General features: G+C 37.9%; 1 pseudogene; it reads right to left on the bottom strand.

Moving 5' to 3' along the window:
* Positions 1-17,357: 17,357 nt before the first annotated feature.
* On the bottom strand, positions 17,358-18,239 carry LOC150032662 (uncharacterized; annotated as a pseudogene).
* Between the last annotated feature and the right edge of the window lie 2,066 nt (positions 18,240-20,305).

The raw sequence follows: 20,305 nt of genomic DNA, 5'->3' as shown, positions 1-20,305 counted from the left end.
GTTTAGGCAAAGACCACAATAGCTTCTTTATCTTCTCAAGATTTGAGTACTTTTTCCCAAGTCCTTCTAAAGCATTGACAATGTTAGTAAATCTAATAAACATATCGGAAATAGCTTCATTTTCATCAATTTTAAACATTTCATATTGATGAACTAACATGTCAATCTTTGTTTCTTTTACTTAACTAGTTTCTTCATGAGTAATTTCTAATTTATCCCATATCTCTTTAGCGGTTTTGCAAATAGACACTCTATTATACTTAACTTCATTCAAAGCACAAAATAAGCAATTAATAGTTTTGACATTTAAAGAGCATGCTTTCTTTTCATTTATTGACCATTTTTCCTTAGGTTTTATAGTGCTAACATCATCAACATCTTTTGTTGAAATTTTAAAATCTTTCTCAACTATATCCCATAAATCATAATCAATAGAAAGCAATAAAAATCTCATTCTATTTTTCCAATAACTATAATTAGTACCATTAAAGAAAGGAGGCTTTGTAATATATTGACTATCGGTAAAAGGGATAAAACCTAAAGTTGTCATAGCTCACAAACAATTAAGTTTATCAAGAAATAAATATTTCAAGAAGAGCAACCTGCTCTGATACCAATTGTTGGATAGATATGGCAACCCTGGGGGGGGAGGGTGAATAAGGTTTAATTAAACCTTTTTTCTAAATTAACCCAATTAAACTAATTAATACACTTTTTATAAATAATAAGAAAAATTCAATTTATGCAATAAATAAGATGACAAAAATGTGATAATTTAATTCTATCAAATTTTAGCAAATAAATAAGAACAAACTAAAACATACAATAAATTGCTTAAATTAATTGCAAAAATAAAAATGAAAGAGTTAGAGAAGAAGACACCGTAATTTTTATAGTGGTTCGATCAAACTCGACCTACTCCACTCCCCAAGCGCCTCTTGGGAATTTGAATAAAATCTTTCCGACTCTTTCCATGGATTAGAGCCCAACCGTTACACCACTACTTTTTTTATGGGTTCAAGAGCAAACCTGATCCTTTCCACGGTTTAGGATCAAACCATTACAAATGTTGGAATTTTTGAAGAACACAATACAACTCTCACTAGAGTGGATTTACAAGTTCAAGCACTCAACAAATTTATCCTCACAATACAATAACACTCTCTCAAGAATAAGATGAAAAAATATTGGGAACTTAGAGAGAGTAACAAAGGAACTTTTGAGTTTTGGAGGATTATGAAATGTAAAATTTGTGTGTTTAAAATTTGGAGAGGAAGATAATTTATATAGAGATGAAATTTTTTTTAAAAACCACAATTAATTTGGACCATTGGATTTTGGAAAAGAAAAATCAATGGTGGAGATTTTAAACTAAACTAGTCATTAGATACAAACAAAATATAATATTAAATTCCTTTTCTTTTGAAATTCATTTTCTTTTTAAAATTAATCCCAAAAATAAGAAAACATACCATGTATCAAAAACTAGCCGTTAGACACAAATATAAAATAATATTAAATTAATTTTTCTTTTAATTCACTTTCTTTTTAAATTCATTCTTTTTAAAGTCAATCCAAAAATAAAAAGCATACCATGTGTAAAAAACTAGTCGTTAGACACAAACATAAAATAATATTAAATTTATTTTCCTTTTAAATTTCTTTTAAATTTCAATTTTTTTAATTTTAAATCAATCCAAAAATCAAAAGTCCATCATATGTTAATCTCTTAATGATCCACCATTCAACCAATATGCTACCACATGTCTACATGCAAATGGTCTGGTTATGCCACGTCATCCACCACAGTATTTTCTCTATAAATTTGTTTCAGTCATATCGTCTTCGTTTTAGCTCCAATTTGAGTGATTCAAGAGGTGTTGGAATCGTTGTTTCGAGCTCTATGCTATGGACATATTAAAACACTAATATTTTCATTGAGTTACCATCAAAACTTTGATTAATTAATTTGAGATTAAGAACCAAAAAGTCAATACATTTCAACAAACGTATCAGCCACATCAATAACCCTTTAATAGAGGAGGACAGGCGTCGAGCTCAGGATCTCCGCTTGAGAACCTATTGAAGGAATACATAGCCCAAAATGACGCGTTGCTGAAAAGCCAGACATCGTCTATCAAAAACCTAGAAATGATCCGGCTTGGCTTCGCTATCGCTCATGACTTGTATTGTAGTCCTAGTCTTGTAGTCGGCCCCCAGGTAAGGTAGATAGCGAGCGAGTTGAAAAGTAGGCAGCCTGGAGTTCTACCTAGCAATATTGAAACACCTGGGAACAACAATGGGAAGGAGCAATGTCACGCGGTGACATTGCGAAGTAGAAGAGCTCTTGAAGAAAGAAAAATGAATCCTGAGACTACAATGGATCAAAAGAATGCCTGAGACTACAAGTCATTCAGAACCTAGTATGTCTAATGCGGGAAAGCCTAAGGTGTCGCTGAACGCACCATTCCCTAGGCGTCTAATGAAGAAGAATGATGAACAAAATTCAAGCGCTTTCTTGAGCTCCTAAGGCAGTTGCATATCAACATTCCACTTATAGAGGCCTTGGAGCAGATGCCAACATATGTCAAATTTTTTAAGGACATTCTGACGAAGAAAAGAAGAGTCAATGAGAAGTAAGTAATCGCGCTAACGCAGAATGCAACGCGTTAGTAAGCAACAGTCTACCAAAGAAGCAGAAGAACCCTAGGAGCTTTACAGTTCCTTGCTCGATAAGGATTGGATGTGGGTCATGCGTTGTGCGATTTGGGAGCTAGCATTAATCTCATGCCATTCTCAATTTTTAATAAACTGGGAATTGGCAAAGCACAACCCACTTCTGTTACTCTTCAACTTGCTGACAAAACAATTAAGTACCCAGAAGGAAAGATTGAAGACGTTCTGGAAAAGGTTGACAACTTCATATTTCCAGCAGACTTTATTATCTTGGACTATGAAACGGATAGGGAGGTACCAATTATCCTTGGATGCTCCTTCTTAGCTACTGGGAAAGTTTTAATTGATGTGCATAAAGGAGAATTAACTATGCTCGTAGATAATAAAGAGGTGAAGTTTAATGTGCTCAACGCATTGAAGTTCCCACATAGTGAAGATTGTCAACTAAACAGTATTGAGTTACCTGAGAAAAGACCCATGTATGTGAGGTCCTCGCGTTGGAGAACCTGAAAGAATCAGAGCTGCCAAGTCTGAGTGAGCGGTGGACAAAACCAACACATCCATCACTTGAGGAACCACCAGAACTCGAGTTAAAACAGTTACCTAGTCACCTGAAATACGCATTCCTTGGAACCAACAAACTTTACCTGTGATCATTTCTACAAATCTTACAGAGCCTAACGAGCAATCTCTCTTGCAGATGCTGAAAAAGCACAAGCGTGCAATAGGCTGGACACTTGCAGATATCCGTGGCATTAGTTCATCTTATTGCATGCATAAGATTAGGCTGGAAGAAGGAAAGTCGGGGTCAATCGACCCTCAAAGAAGGCTGAACCCCATAATGAAAGAAGTGGTCAAGAAGGAAAATTTAAAATTGTTGGACGCAGGAGTTATTTATCCTATATCCGACAGTAGTTGGATAAGTCCAGTCCAATGCGTTCCCAAGAAAGGGGAAATGACTGTGATAGTCAACAGCAATAATGAGCTCATATCTTCGAGGACTGTCACAGGCTGGCGCTTCTGTATGAATTACAGGAACCTCAACGCAGCAACTAAGAAAGACCACTTCCTCCTTCCTTTCATCGATCGAATGCTTGACAGACTTGCGGGAAAAGAATTTTACTGCTTTCTTGATGGATACTCTAGTTATAATCAAATTTTAATTAATCTAGAAGATCAGGAGAAAACAACGTTTACCTATCCTTTTGGAACATTTACATTTAGACGCAAGCCCTTTGGGCTATGTAACACATCGCAAAGATGTATGATGGCTATCTTCTTCGAATTCTTAGAAAATACCGTTGAAGTCTTCATGGACAATTTCTCAGTCTTTGGAGACTCATTCACTCATGCCTAGATAATTTAGTGGTCGTCCTCGCTCGATGCGAGGAAACAAACCTTGTACGAATTTGGAAAACTGTCACTTCATGGTGACTGAAGAAATTGTCTTAAGCCACAAAGTATCCAAGGCTGGGTTGGAAGTAGATGGAGCCAAGATAGAAGTCATAGCAAAACTTCCACCACCATCGAATGTTAAAGCTTTAAGAAGTTTTCTAGGGCATGTTGGCTTCTATAAAAGGTTCGTTAGAGGATTCTCTCAAATTATGCAACCACTGAGTTCATTACTAGAGGCGAACCGACCCTATGATTTTAATGAAGACTGCACTGACGCGCTTGAAACCTTGAAATATGTGTTGACGACAGCCCTAGTATTAATAGCACCAGATTGGACGTAGCATTTTATTCTCATTTGCGACGCGAGTGATGTTACAGTTAGAACAATGTTAGGGCAGAAGAAGGGAAATTTGATGCATCCCATCTCTTACGCGTACAAAACTCTGAATGACTCTCAGGAACACTACACCACCACTGAAAAAGAAATGTTAGCATTAGTGTTTGGTATTGAAAAGTTTAGATTTTACCTAGTTGGTGCGTCAGCCACCATATATACAGATCACTCAGCCATAAAATTCCTGATGAGTAAAAAGGACGTGAAGCCAAGATTGATAAGATGGGTGCTACTGCTATAGGAATTTGATATAGATATTCAGGACAGAAAGGGAACAGAGAATTAGGTGGCTGACCACCTGTCTAGGCTAGAAAATCAAGAAATGCAGGATCAAGGAAGTGAAATCAAGGATGCATTTCCTAATGAAACCCTGTTCAGAGTTGAATGCAGGGAACCTTGGTATGCGGACATAGTCAATTATTTAACCACCAAGTAATTCCCTGTGAACTTCAACTCTAAGCAAAAGAAACGGTTAGTGCATGACAGCAAATTTTACTTTTGGGATGAATCGTTTCTCTATAAGCAAGGCCCTGACTCCATAATGCGTCGATGCGTTCCAGACGAGGAGACACAACGCATCTTAGCTGAGTGTCATGACTCTTCTTACGGAGGGCATTTCGGTGGGCAGAGAACCGCTGCAAAGATCCTTCAAAGCGGATACTTCTGGCCCACCCTCTTCAAAGACGCAAGGGAGTTTGTTCGTAATTGTGACCCCTGCCAACGCACCGGGAATATTTCTTCAAGGGATGCCATGCCCTTGAAAAATATTCTCGAAGTTTAACTGCTTGATGTTTGAGGTATTGATTTTATAGGACCTTTTCCCTTGTCCTGCAGCTAACATTATATCCTACTTGTAGTAGACTATGTGTCAAAATGAGTAGAAGCAGTAGCCTGTGCTAGAAATAATGCGTCTATTTCCAAGTTTCTTACCAGGAACATTTTCATGCGATTTAGAATGCCAAGAGCCCTGATAAGCGACGAAGGTACGCACTTCATTAATCGCATCATTTCTAAATTACTTACAAAATATAATGTTAGGCACAAGATCGCTACTGCCTACCACCCACAAAAAAAGGGTCAAGCGGAATTATCCAATCGAGATATCAAATCTATCCTGGAGAAGGTTGTCACACGGAAGGGCTGGGCACAAAGGCTGGATGAAGCGCTCTGGGCCTACAAGACTGCTTATAAAACCTCTATCGGTATGTCTCCATACTCTCTTGTATTTGGAAAAGCTTGTCACTTACCTTTAGAGTTGGAGCACAAGGCATTTTGGGCAGTTAAGAAGCTAAACCTGAACTTTGATGCCACAGGCACTCAACGCAAACTTCAACTCAATGAGAAGACAAAGCATTGGCATGACCAACGCATCAGTAAGAAAGAACTTGTTGTTGGCCAAAAAGTTCTATTGTCTTCGTTTATTTCCAAGGAAGTTAAAATCCAGGTGGTCAGGACCCTTTATCATTAAGACAATCTTTCCATATGGAGCAGTGGAATTAACACGAGAGGATGGCACCAACGCATTCAAAGTAAATGGCCAAAGAGTGAAGTCATACTTTGAAGATGGAATGGAACGTTAAAAGTCATCTCTCGCACTATGTGAAGCCAGTTGAGGACCGCATCAAAGCATCCCTGCAGTTGCATCGGCATATATTCCAAGGACACTTCCTCTATACTTGTCTTTTTGCATTCTGTATTTTAAAATGCGTTTGAGTTTGTTGGTTTGTTTGTCTGCCTATGTTTTCAAGACTGATTGTTTTTTGCTTCTGCCTTCATAAATTAAAAATTTTACTTGTTTTCTTTTTAAAAGTTGTGTATAATCGAGTTGGGAATAACGAACGCATTAGACTTGAGTCTAATGCATGGCCCAGTTGAAGGGACGCATCTCGAGAATACAAAAGCAATCGAGTGCTTAAAAACCTAAGACGTCCATTCAACTTCACATTTATTACAGAGGTCAGACGTCGCCTGACGTCAGCCCACTAACCCTCTCTCAGCCTATTAAACGATCGAAAGTTCATTTTTTTTCTTCTTCCTCATTTCCCTCTCGAGCTCTCTGAAACTAAAAAGAAAAAAACCTTGCCTCTATGTTTTCTTCACCTCCAATCTGCTCATGCTTATCTCTGGCAACAATGTCGTCTGCTTCAGATAGTCAGAACCAGACCATGAGCTTTGGTAACGACTCGCCGGTAAGTTCCTACTCTTTCTCGTCTATTTCGCTTTCACCTCCCCCGAGCCCTAAAAAAACCTCCAAATCCTATGTCCAATCCAAACCTACGCATGGTGGAGCAACCTCCTCCTCCTCCCAAATGTCGTCAAAGCCCACCACAACACCCACAAAACTCCCTTCCAAAACCTTCAAATCCATCGCTACCCTTCCAGCCAAGACCCCTCAACCAAAACCCAAAACTACCCCTAAGCCAAAGCCCAAAACACCTGAAAAGCCGAGCCTGCATCCGTCATCTATGGCTGCCTCTAAGCCCTAAACCAAGCCTTCCCCACCATCATTCTTTCCTAACATAACCCCGGTGGGTGCAACGCATGACCCACTTCCAACCTACCTTCACAACGCCCCATCTCCAGCCATGCGTCCACCACCTCCACTTTCAATCCAACCCTTGCAACCATCTACCCAATCGACTAAGACGCATCTAGCCAACCACCGCATTCGCCCATCATCATATCCTCCCCTAGGACACCTCATACCCCAGTGGGCACTCCTCCATTTACTCCACCCATACCCCCCTCTAACAGTCCTGTGTCAGAGCGTACCCTTGAAGAATTGGCTGAATTGGCTCGACTGAACGAGCAGAAAGTATTTGGAGCCATTTTGGTGATCCTCAATCAAGGTCAAGAAAAAAATCAAGTGATATGTTCCGACCCACCTAACGCATCACTTGAGTTGGACGAAGCGGAGCGATACGCTATGATGCTAGAGGCAGAATTAGAAGAAGAAGATAGAGAAGAAAATGGGAAGAAGAAGATGGGAGAATTGGCCAGACGCGTCTCAATCATGCCAAACCAACGCGAATGAAGGGCCTTTAAAATCAAAGAGAGTGACAAGGAAAAGGAAATTAATATTGGAGGAAGAAGATGAGCAATCAGCATCCGGTCCTGAGGATGCAACGCATGGGAGTTGTTCAAGGCACGATGCACTAGAGAAAGACTTGGAAGACTACCAGCCCGTAAGGCAAGGGCGAAGGAAGAAGGCTCTCCAAAGAGAATTGGAGAATGAATTGAGAGAACTGGCAAGGGAAACCAAAGAGCACGCGGCAGGAAAATGCAAGGTAACCAACGCATTACCTAAGAAGACCTCGGGAAGAAAGCGTCAATTCAGTGATATACTTGTAGAAAAGGGCTTCTTTCCCGAGCGCCACCCACTGTCTATATACATAACAGAAACAATAAACGCATTGGGGTGGAGTCAGTTCTACGTTGGGCACACACGTATTTGGCCCAACCTCGTTCGCATGTTCTACAACAACGAGTTTGATATGGAGAAAAACACAACCTTTGTTGATGGGGTATTAGTGCGCTTCTCAACGAAGTATTCAACATTGATAGTAACCCGGCGCGAAAGGTAATCGCATCTTGGAGCAGCCAACGCCAAGTCAATTGGAAGATGCGTTAAGGACGGTAGACAAGCCTGGAAGCAAGTGGCAAACATCTAGAAACGGAGCAAAGATGCTAGCCTCCAAGAACTTAATTCCAGACGCGAACCTAAGGTACTACCTGATCAAAATGAGCATCATGCCTACAATGCATGATGAAACACTGTCAAAAGAACGCATCCTGGCTATTTATTACATCATGCAATGCATCCCTTTAGATGTTGGAAGAATAATAAGGGATCAGATCAAGTCCATCAAGACCAAACCACAAGGACAACTATACTTCCCATGGCTGATTTGTGCATTGTATGAACGCGGGGGCATCCCTCTAAGGATGATCATTAAGAGATCGATGGTTTGATAGATATCAAGTTAGTAAGGCGTCTACTTCTCAATTCGCCGCATCAACTTGCCTTACCTACTAAAGAAGTGGCAGCCAAACCTCGATCATCCAAATGCGCCCCCAAAAGAAGACACGTTCAGATTGTTGAACACAGCGATGAAGCTTCAGAGCATGAAGAGTATGAAGCAGAGCTTAAACTTACGAAAGAAGAAGGGCGCCTCAGCCTCAACCTTACTATCCATGAATCGCCATTAGCCCCGCTAGAAGGGAGTTCTGATCAAACACACCAAGAACCAACTCATATGGATCAGGACATCCCTTGTTCTCTTCCTTCGCCCCCATCAAGTCCAATTCCAAATTTTGTGCCTCCTCCAATAATCTTTGAACCAACTGGGTTAGGATCGAGCAACGCAGAAAATTTTGAAGACCCAGATGTAAGAAGTGAAGAACAAACACCACCTCAACGCAACATTGAATTAGAAGAGTTGAAAACTTTTATCAGGGATCAGCTCAGACCACTAGCCACGTCCATCGAAGGTCTTCAGCAATAGAATCGGGTTCTAAGGGATTATCTAAGGCAACAAAAAAGATGGATGTAAGACCAATTCGTTTATACAACGAAGTACATCAATCAGGTCTTGGTTAGAATGTTTGCTCTGTCCCTACTGCCTGCCCATCTTAGAAACCCTCTGCGTTTTTTGGGTGAAGACCCTGGACAATAGAGTTTTGGGGTGTTGGGTTAATTTTATATTCTGATTTAATTGGTGTTCTTTTGTATTTGCTTAACTTGTTTGTTTGCTTCATGTGAATCTATGAAAATGAGAAATTCCTATCATTTTGTTCCTTGCGTTTAACCTTAGCATACTTTATTTTTGTTCTTTAGATATTTTCTAAGTCTTGTGCATTGCCTGACCTCAATGATATCAACGATATGAAATCTATAAGTATAGAGTAGGCGTTAGGAAAATCAACAAGTCCTGAACTTCTCTAAAAAGACTAAGTTTACTTTTTAACGCGTGCAAGCTTCAAGTCTTAAACTCCTTTCGGATTCTCAAAGCCTTTTTGAAATTTTGTTTCTCTTTTAGCAATGAGGATTTAGCTCGTCTCCAAATTTGAGATGAGTATAGCTCATCTCCAAATTTGGGGATGAGGGAAATCCGAGTTAAGACGCATCAAATGAGTACATCATAAAGAAAAGGGAACAAAATAAGAAAAATGTTAAACGGAACTCCTCTGTCATTACTTCAAAAGAAAAACCTTAAAATGCCATGAGTTAAGTTGGAAAAGGAACTTAGCCGTAGTTGAATGCTCGCATGACACCCGTAGGGGCAAGCCAAAACGAAGTTAAGTCTCCTAGACCAACACGTCCCATAGAACTCCTCTATCTAGTCTAAAGAAAATATATCTTGAAATGCATGAATATTAGATATGAGTTTAGTTGTGAAGGGTTTTCACTCATAGTTAGATGTTCGAATGACACCCGTGAAGGTAAGCCAAAACGAAAGTGGGATACCTGGAACAACGCATGGGTAAGTGAATTCATAATTTTTTTTCTTTTTATCCAGCATTTATCTTAAAAAGAACATCTAACACATTGCTGGTTTAGAAAAAACGAAAAATGTTTTGAGAAACGAAAGGAGTTGTTGATAAAGGCTTGCTGCATCTGAAACTGAACATTAGTCCTTTTTAGAAAAGAGTCAATCTGAGTGGCATTTTCCAAACTCTTGTCTCAAACTTATGACTGAATATGATGAGAGGCAAACTCTGCACAGCTAAGACAAAAGAGATAACAAAGAATTATTTTGGAATGCTTGAGGACAAGCATTGTTCAAATTTGGAGGTGGTGATAACTTGTAGAAATACAAGTTTTTTTTGCTCTTAAGTTGGAACAACTAAGGTTTTTAATGATAAATTATCCTCATTTTTAGAAGAAACACATGGATTTATTCAAACATTAGCAAACTCATGCAAAAGAAGTTTTATTACTAAATATCGCGGCACTAACACATTGTATTGTAGGATCTTTATAAAAAGCTAACGCATAATCAAAAAGGTCTCGCAGGGAAAGCTCAACGCATGGTCCATGCGTTGGAAGGAGCTCAACATAGAGAAGATTCATTGATCCAGGCTGATTGTGTCACATCACTACTTGCAAGTATAGGCACCTGCAGCAAGCGGCATCTAAAAAGCTTCCAAGTAATAGGCGACGTCTGAAAAGCTCCCGAGAGTCAGGCGGCTGACCAGGGCATGGACTTTAATGCTGACTAGGGTATGGACTTTAATGTTGTCCATTCACCAAGTGGACATGACCAACGTTTCATTTGTCACTTTCGTTTCATTTCATTGAATATTGCTTTTGTAAAGACAAATTGCTTCTTTATAAAATTCATATATTTGATCCATCACATTTTTGCCATTGTTTACTTCTTGTTTATGTTGAATGCATTCATACTTTATGCAAAACTTCATTTCAAACGCTTAAGCCGACTTGATCACTTGGTAAAAGCATCTTTAATTTAGATTATTCGAGAGAATAACTAAGCTGCATCAAGTAGGACGCCTAATACAGCTAGAGATAGACTTACTGGTGTTTATTGCATTATGTGTTAGACGCATGCATCCTAAAGATAGGTTTTGCATGTTATTCGCATTGAGAAGTGTTGAATAAAGTCGAATGCATAAACAAAAGATAAGCAAATCATCCCATCTCATCCACATTACATTCTAGTTTGTGTACATTCATTTTAAACCGACGCATCCACTCACATTAAACTCCATTTTCGCATGATCCATCACTCACCACTCAACTCTTTTGTATCATCTTGCACAGGTACAACACTTTAGTATAAATAACACATTTCTCTTCATATATTTAGGAAAACCCCTACAATAGATACAATGCAAGGTCTGCGTTTGTTTAACTAAATCCCTGAGTTCGACCTGGACTTGTCAGGAGCCTAAATTAGATTTATACTTAGGTCTGGTTTAGGGAAACTTGAACGTCATTAGAAGGAGTGTTGTGCGTTCTGTTGAATCTCTCTAACCCACTAACGCGTTACAAATATTTAAACGCATCAAAGCATCAACGCATCACTTATACTTAGAACTTATTCTTCCAATTTATTTTATACAATACACTCCTAAAGCGAATCATGATAGCAACGAACAATGACGTTAAATCGTGGATGGGGTACACGATTTATGTGCTGACTCAAAACTCGTGGACCCCGTCCACGATTTCACAACCTTATTTTTGTCAATAGTTTCAACCCAACCTTCTTTTTGTCAATAAATATTAAAATAACATTATTTAAAAAAAATCGTGAATTTGTTTATAATTTTGTACATGGGTTAAAATATTCTTATGATCTTATACTTTGAAATTTTTGTTTCAGTGGTATTGTTAGGAAATAGAAAAGGACCACCCTAGTAATAAATGAATACTATGACTCTGTGGAGAATGGAAGAGTCACAAGAGGATGTAACAAATACAGTGAACTATTATGACCAAGTTGTTCATACGTACTAGTATTATTTAATATGGACAAAGTTAATATTAGAGTAGCGCAGCAGAAACGTAGTAAAAGAGAAAGAAATTAAGAGGAAAGAAAAGAAGAAGGTTGTAAAGTTTACAACCAAAAGATGTAGTGAAACTCAAGTTATAAGTAAGTCCGAGAAAATTTCGAGAACGAAATTTCTTTACAGGGGAGGTAACTGTAAACCCCATACTCCATTTTTCGTACATAAGTGAGTAACAAGCATGTTAAATAAAATTATGAAAGAAGGGAAAGAAAGTAGGCAGATGGAGGAAGAAAATACTAAGTGTTAGAAATACTTAGTCAATGGTGAGTTTTAGATAATATAACAAGTGAAAATTGGCTAAGTATGGAAGCAAAGTATAGGCATGCATTGATGGAGAAATGTGGATGCATGGGGTTGCCTGTGTAGCAACCAAGGCTTGTAGAGGTTAAGTGTTGAAGGCAATGGTAAACTATGTGTTGGTACTAAGGATGAACGCATGGGTGAAAGGCATGATGTGTTGATAAGGCTTGCGGTAGCCTCAAGTGTTTGTGAGCAAAGGCGTTGGAAATCTGTAGTAGATGAGCGGCACTATACGATTGGGACGCAGGGCGCTAGACGATACGAAGGATCTCGCTAAACAATAGCGTTAAGCGATGAGGCGTTGGCACTGAACAATCGGCATCAGCGCTAGACGATGAGCTGCACGACAAGCGCTAGATGATAGACATTGAATGCTAGACGATAGACGTTCAATGCTAGACGATAGACGCTGGAAGCTAGACGATAGGCGCTGGGCATTAGACGATAGGCACTGGGTGTTAGACGATGGAGTATGTGATGCACGCTAAATTTATATTATGAGGTGAAGGCCTAACGTGGGTTATGAAGGAAGGGAAGGAAAAATAAATTAATTAAATAAACTCACTAATGGGAATTGGTCGGAAGCACTAAGTGCTAGATAAGGTGGCAATTTAACCCTTGAACAGGAGAGGCAGAAGGAAGTATAAAAGGGAGAGGAACTTCAAAAGCTCGGTTTTGGAAAATGACTTGAGAAAATTAAGTGAGATTGGTGCCGTTCGAAAGCTGGGAGAATCGTGTTTTTGAGATTGTTTTTCCGGAGAAAGATCTCACATGGAGAATAGCAAAAAGTGAAGAATTTGCAGAAGAGGCAGATTCTCGGATTAATCAAGGCTCGAAGTGAAGATTGGAAGCTTCAATCCAAATTATAAGGAATTTGGGGCCGATATTTTAAGGTAAGAAACTCAATTCTAAACAAGTTTGTAGAAGAAAGTTTCTTAAAAAAAGTTCTGGATTTTGAGTTATGAATTTTTGAAGTTGGAATAGGGAATCGGTGCGTAAGCAGGCAGCTGCTTGGGAAGATTAAGCAGGCAGCTCACCATAGTGAACGAGAGCGAGCGAGAGATAAGAAAATGAGCGAGAGTGAGCGAGAGATAAGAAAATGAGTGAGAGTGAGCGAGAGATAAGAAATGAGCAAGAGCAAGAGTGAGTAAAGGAGGAAGAGGATCTCACTAAGGATGCAAATCTCGTTGGAAAGTTACAAATCTCGCTTGAAGTCACAAATCCTGCTGGAAAAGTCACAAATCTCGCTGAAAGTGGTAAGTTTCGCTAATGAGGATGATCTCGCTCATGATGATCATCTTACTAGTAATGTTGTTTTGTTGATGAAATTTTCATTCGTAAGCGAGCTACCTGAAGCATTTTGTTGAGACTTCTAAGGAATCTAACCATGGATTATGTCCTTTCAGGCTAAAAAGATCTAGGAGAGGCATATAAACCGTTTAAGAGCCCCAACGAGCTGTGAGTGACTAATGTTTCTAAATGATAAAGTTTATGCTTTGCACTATTATTCTCATGCTAAGTTTTATGTGATTGCAAACAACTTATTTCTATGATTGAAAGCATGACCAACGCATGATGTTTACTAATGTATGAGTTTTCCAAGTATGTTTACCATGTCTAACATATGCTAATGGTTTTTACATGCTAGTTCAACATGATTTAAGCCAACTTAGTTTACAAAGTATGAAGCATGCGTTAGGATTATAGCTAAGGTTGAATGAAGCTTGATGTACTATATTTTAAATACCTAAGGTTGTCAAAGTATATGCGTTGGTATTCCTAAACACAATGAAAAAGGATACTGAAGGTAGGGAAGGTATCCTAAAGAGATTTCTATGCTATATTTGAAAACTATTTTTTTAATGCACTTCGAGAACTTGACAGCTTAAGTGGGCCAGATACTGAAGGTAAGGAAGGTATCTGAGTAAATGTACCTAAGGTGTTGACGGTACTTAGAAAACTCCACGTGCACGTAGGTAGTTCTGAATGAGAGGTCGAAGTATGGGTCTCTTAGGCCATATACCAACAAAGGGAGGCTGAAGTATGGGTCTCTTGGCCGGTAACAGACGTTGGGAGCTAGAGTGATGTATGCTCGTTCTCAACTAGAGAATAATGATGTTTAATGGTGTTTAAGAGTAGTTATTAATGTTTATGTTTAGAAGAAGTTGCTTGAGATGCCCATCAGTATATTTAAAGAGATCGACGTAGGGGTCTCTCCTAGCCATAGTTCAATATGAAGAGATCGAAGTAAGGGTCTCATCTGGCCATGGCTTGGCGTTGGGAATTAGAGCGATGGATGTTCATTCTCAACTAAGATTCAGGTTTTAGATACAATGGTTTTAAATGTTTTATGTACATGGTTGCTTGGCATATTTTAGTTCCAGTATTATGTTTTCGAGCTTTCAGTTTAAGCATGAGATTTATGTTTTTATTAAGTCACTTACTGGGCGAGTAGCTCATTCTTTCAAATGTTTTTCTATTCCCAAGTAGTGGTCATCTCCCCAGAGGTTAGCTGTCATCCTGCTCTGCCACTCAAGGACTCTAGTTAAAAGTCCAAAGTCTAGAGAGAAATTTTAGGTGTTTACTCTGTAAATGTCTATACATATTTGTTGCTCATATTAGGGACTAGTAAAGTATATTGGGACCGCTGAACTCTATATGTGTTAATATGATGTAATTATGTTGTTGTTGATTCCTGGTGTTCTGAGATTATTTTTTTAAGTTTAATTAGTTTGGTGAATGTTATATATGTATTCCAGGGATCTAAGCAGATTAAAGATATTAGTTAGGCAGTAAGTGCCACAAAAGGTTTGGTAACTACTGTCGTCAAATTCACTTCTGGATTAAGAAGGGTAATCTGGGAGGGGATGTGACAAATTGGTATCAGAGCATAAGATTTTGGGGGAAAAAACGAGTTCATGCATGAGTCTAGGTCCCTTAACGTAAGTTCCTAACATGTGTACTACATAATTAGAAAATGATGCTAAGAAGTGGCATGTAGAGTAGTCAGATAGCAGATGGGGACCCTGACCCTACCTTTAGAAGTTCCGATATTCGAGGGAATCCAGATTTTAGTGAACGGAAAGGTAAAGACTCGATAACTCAGGAAACGACTTCAGACGGGGAGTCGAGGATTCCGCAGACAGGAACAGATCCTCAGTTAGAGGATAGAATATTTAACAGGATCACCAAGAGGTTGGCAGAAAATGTCAAATCCATTTTGGCGAATTTGGAAAGGAAGTACGGTATTGAGAAAAACCTAATAGGTATTGATAAAGGACAGAGAGCTACAAGTCAGTATGGTGTAGGAAGGAAGAAGCCAAGACTTACGGTCAGTATGGGTGATAGATCAAGGTTTTGGCATCCTACCGGGCTAGTAGCTAGTACAGGTAAGAAACCCTTATGTATGAATTGTGGTAAGCATCATCGAGGGAGGACATGTTATAGAGGAAAAAACGTATGTTTCCCTTGCCCCAGCTAGGCAGGACATTTCAAGAAGGAATGCCCCAGCTAGGTCGAGGAGTTCAGACAGAACACATAATGACTTTACAGATGGTAGAACAGCCTAGTGGCTCAGAAGCCCAAGGAAGGGATTCAAGAGAAGAAAAACGAGAAAGGGAGCAGGACGACCTCACCGGCAGGGCAGGTTTTACAAAGTGACCCACCAAGAGGCAGAGGAGTCTCCTGATGTTGTGAATAGTAAAGTAACTTTATGTATCAATATATTTATGAAATAGTTGCTTATGGTGCTATACCTTTATTTTTATCTAGCATGTTATATTACTTGTAAGGAGGATTGTAGAGAGCATGTCCCTAAGTAGTTATTATTATGTTGTGGAGAGGTTGTAATAGTATAAGAGTTTATAGGCTCTAGGTAGTTATTGATAATTATAGTTTATGAAGTGATTCCGTTAGATTTCCTGGAATTGATGTCACTCTAGAGCATGGATTTCCTGAATAAATATATGGTTAGTAGCATATTTGCTAAATCTCAAGTGAAAAAGTTACTCAAAATGCGTTGAATAATATATTTAGGTTTGTGCCTAATAAGTCTTTGTGAACTTCAAAAAGTTTATAGCAAGTCTTTAAACTTTTAATTTTGTATCTACTAAGTCAATTAACTTTAAATAGTGTCTAACAAATCCTTTAAACTTTCAATTTGCATTCAATAAATTATTTAATTTTCAATTTTTTGTCTAATAGATACCTTATTTTTTTTTCAAAGCGTTGAGAATACTAATGACCTATTAGGTACAAAATTGAAAATTCAATGACCTATCAGACACAAGCATGAAAACTTAGTGATTAAGTCTATAATTTAACCCTAATAAAAACAGTTATAGGTTAGGGTTGTTTTCAAATATAGGAAGATAAACTAAAATATTTACAACAAATAGCAAAATATGATAGTCTATCTATGATAAACCGCAATAGACTGCGATACATTACTATATATGTCTATCATGACATAGATAGACACATGTAATAGTCTATTGCTATCTATTGTTATCTATCACATATAGAGTGTGATATTTTACTATTAATTGTAAATATTTGTAGCTGTTTTGTCATTTAAAATAATTTTTCTATAGAGGTTATGTAAAACAATAATAAAATTAAAATAGTTGTAGTAACCAACATTCTTTCTACGAAAAGAAAATAAGTTTATAACGTAAAGACATGATAACTATTTTGTTTTTTGTTTTTGTTTTTTTTCTATGGTTTTCGAAAAAACAAAGAGAGAAATAGAGAAATAGCGAGAGAAATGGGAAAATTAAAATAATATAGTAGTTTTGAAAATAATTTATAAAAATATTGTACTTTTTTTTTAAAAAGGTCGAGGGTTGAAAATTCGACCAACCTAGGTCGAATTTTCAACACTCGACCTTTACCTTTTTTTTTAATTTTTCATTTGATAAAAATAATTTCTAAAAATATTTTATTATTTTATTATTTTATTTAAACTCTAAAAAGAACAAATTAAAAAAATAATATCTCATAAAAATAAAAAAGTGTAAATTAAAATATTTCATTTATATAAAAATAATTACAAAATTCAATGTGTCCCACAAGGCGAACGTCGTCGATTTCGAGCTGGTTTTCGTCGTCGACTTCAAATTTGAGGTTGCTCTAGTTCTTCTTGATGTTACTCTGGTACCTCTACAGGAGTTTCATGATATAAATATTCATTATGCTCTCCACGACCCCAACCATGTCCATGTACGTATGAAGACGAAGGACCAGCCTCTGAGTCATAATGTCCTGAACCAAATGTTGGCATCATCATCATCGGACTAACATAATCAGTTTGACTCTACGTCTGCATCACAGGAGGCAACTCTTCCACATTATGGGCAACCTCATCAAACTCATCCTCTTCCCGTACAGGTCCTCTATGTCTAAGAGCTGGTGGAGGAACAATAGGTATATCGTACATATAATGTATCTCCTCCATATAGCTTTGGTTGCCACTACATATAGCAAGAATCTGGTTCGAATCATTTGCAACATCACGGAGTCTACTATTGTTCGATCTCTATGAATTATAAAACAATTAGATAATATTTAAAATAAATTTAAATTAAAAATAATTAGATAATATTCATTCATTTACTAGATGTCCCATAGCTGCTCCCGGACGAGTGACATAGCGCCTTGTGATATTATTATACCAATGAATGTAGTCTTGAGTGACATCCCTGTCAAACTGTTTAATAGAAATCCCCACTGCAATAAACCTTGCACGATAGTGCTATCGCACTACCAAAATGTGCAATTTTTTCGGACCAATTTACAGTCGTTAAGTCGATATCATGCAGTAGGGTTCAGTATTACAAGGCGATGGGACATCCTGCTGAAAACCGAATTGTCTCATCACCCTGTCAAGAAGATGTCACTCACCAATGTGAAAACAATGAGAGGACTCATTGTCTGCCATATGTTTTGACCATTCATACAGAAATTGGGCAAAGTATGCATAATAATTTTGTACGGCTCCTAAATAACCTGAAACACAAAATATTATATTGGAGAACATTAAAGACAAATACAATAAAAATGTGTATAAAATAATCAATTATGTTCAGTATAATGTACCTGATCAGGTTGAAGCGATCAAACATGTCTCTATACTGGCTGACTATATGTGTGGCTGTCCTAGTCACACAAAATTTATCTCTCCACCTAAATTTTTAAATTGATAATTTAGAATCTAAATTAACTAAATCAGTGATATAAAAATTAAATTGAATTAAAATAACATACCGAGAACCGTAGGCTCATCCAGCTAACTGAGCGTCATTAACATGTTGTAGCTGTGGAGCCATTGTTGGAAATCGCTCCCAAGCCCATAGTTACAAAAGTATAAGAGGCCCAGCTATCTCACGAACCTCAGGTCTTGTTGCATTTCATAGTTGTCTATACAACCATGCCAAACATGTTCCACCCCACAAATACCGCCTCGCATCATAGACGTTAGCTAATAGTGGCAGGAACATCAAGTAAACAAAATGACTTGATTTGTCGGAAAACAAACATCCACCCATCATTTGTAGTATATATGCTCGCACATATCTTATGACGATTTTCTCTTCTGCATCATTTGCGAGCTCACGGAATTGTGTTCCTAACCATACCAAACTTAACCTCGATCCTTTAATTTTGTCGGCAGGTGGGGTCATACCAAGGTACAGTTGACAAACTTGTGACCAGTCATCGTACATCACTACGGTGACCGGCTCACCGTCAACAGGTAACCTCAACAATACTTCTATGTCTTGTAGAGTGATAGTGCACTCTCCAACAGACATATGAAATGTATACATCTCAGGCTTCCATCTCTCGACCAAGGCTGTGATCAGATACCAGTTCAACTGAATAAATCCCAATCTAGCAATCCCATAGAATCAAAATGTGCGCAACAGCTGTAGTATTCGAGGGTGGAATGGGATAATTTGCTGGAGAACTGCCTCTCGACACCTGCAAGATATTTCTCCAGTAGTACGATCTCGCCATACAACAGATGATCGATGAATGGACTGGTCGTACAAAACATCGGGATCAACTGGTCCTAGGTTTAAAGTCATGATCTGAAAGAAAAAAAATATTTATTTCTCAATTAGAAAAATAATGTACAACTTAATTAAAAGAATAATGTACAGCTTAATTAAAAGAATAATGTACAACTTTATAAATTATAATAAAAAAATGAATATACAATAAAAGTATCCAAACTTAATTAAATATATATGATAAAAAGATGATTTATTTCTCAATTAAATAATGTACAACTTAATTAAAAGAATAATGTACAACTTTATAAATTATAATAAAAAAAATTGAATATACAATAAAAGTATCTACACTTAATTAAATATACATGATAAAAAGATTATTTATTTCTCAATTAAGTAATGTACAACTTAATTAAAAGAATAATGTACAACTTAATTAAGCGATCGTCTAATTGTAATAGCTAAGTGATCATGTAGGAGTTTGTGGACGATTGTGTAGTGAGGAAAGAGAGCTCTCGAGAGGCCATCGCAGCGTGCCGCTCATCGTGTATTTCCACTAGGCAATCGTGTAGTATAGGTCAGCGATCGTGTAGTAAAGATTAGTGATCGTGTAGCACTTGGTACACGATTATATAATAAAAGGTAGGCGATCATATAGGTTTTGAGAAGGCAGTCGTCTAATTGTAATAGCTAAGCGGTCGTGTAGGAGTTTGTGGGCGATTGTGTAGTGAGGAAAGAGAGCTCTCGAGAAGCCTTCGCAGCATGTCGCTCATCGTGTACTTCCACTAGGTGATCGTGTAGTATAGCTCACCAATCGTATAGTAAAGCTTAGCGATCATGTAGCAATTGGTACACGATCATATAGTAAAAGGTAGGCTATCGTATAGGTTTTGAGAAGGCGATCGTCTAATTGTAATAGCTAAGCGACCGTGTAGGAGTTTGTGGGCGATCATGTAGAGAGAAAAGAGAGCACTCGAGAGGCCATCGCAGC

The sequence above is a fragment of the Benincasa hispida genome, chromosome 11, assembly GCF_027475165.1.
Source record: "Benincasa hispida cultivar pf3 chromosome 11, pf3_genome.v1.1, whole genome shotgun sequence".
Taxonomy (NCBI): Eukaryota; Viridiplantae; Streptophyta; class Magnoliopsida; order Cucurbitales; family Cucurbitaceae; genus Benincasa; species Benincasa hispida.
The sequence above is the reverse complement of the archived record's forward strand: the minus strand, read 5'-3'. Positions and strand labels throughout refer to the sequence as shown.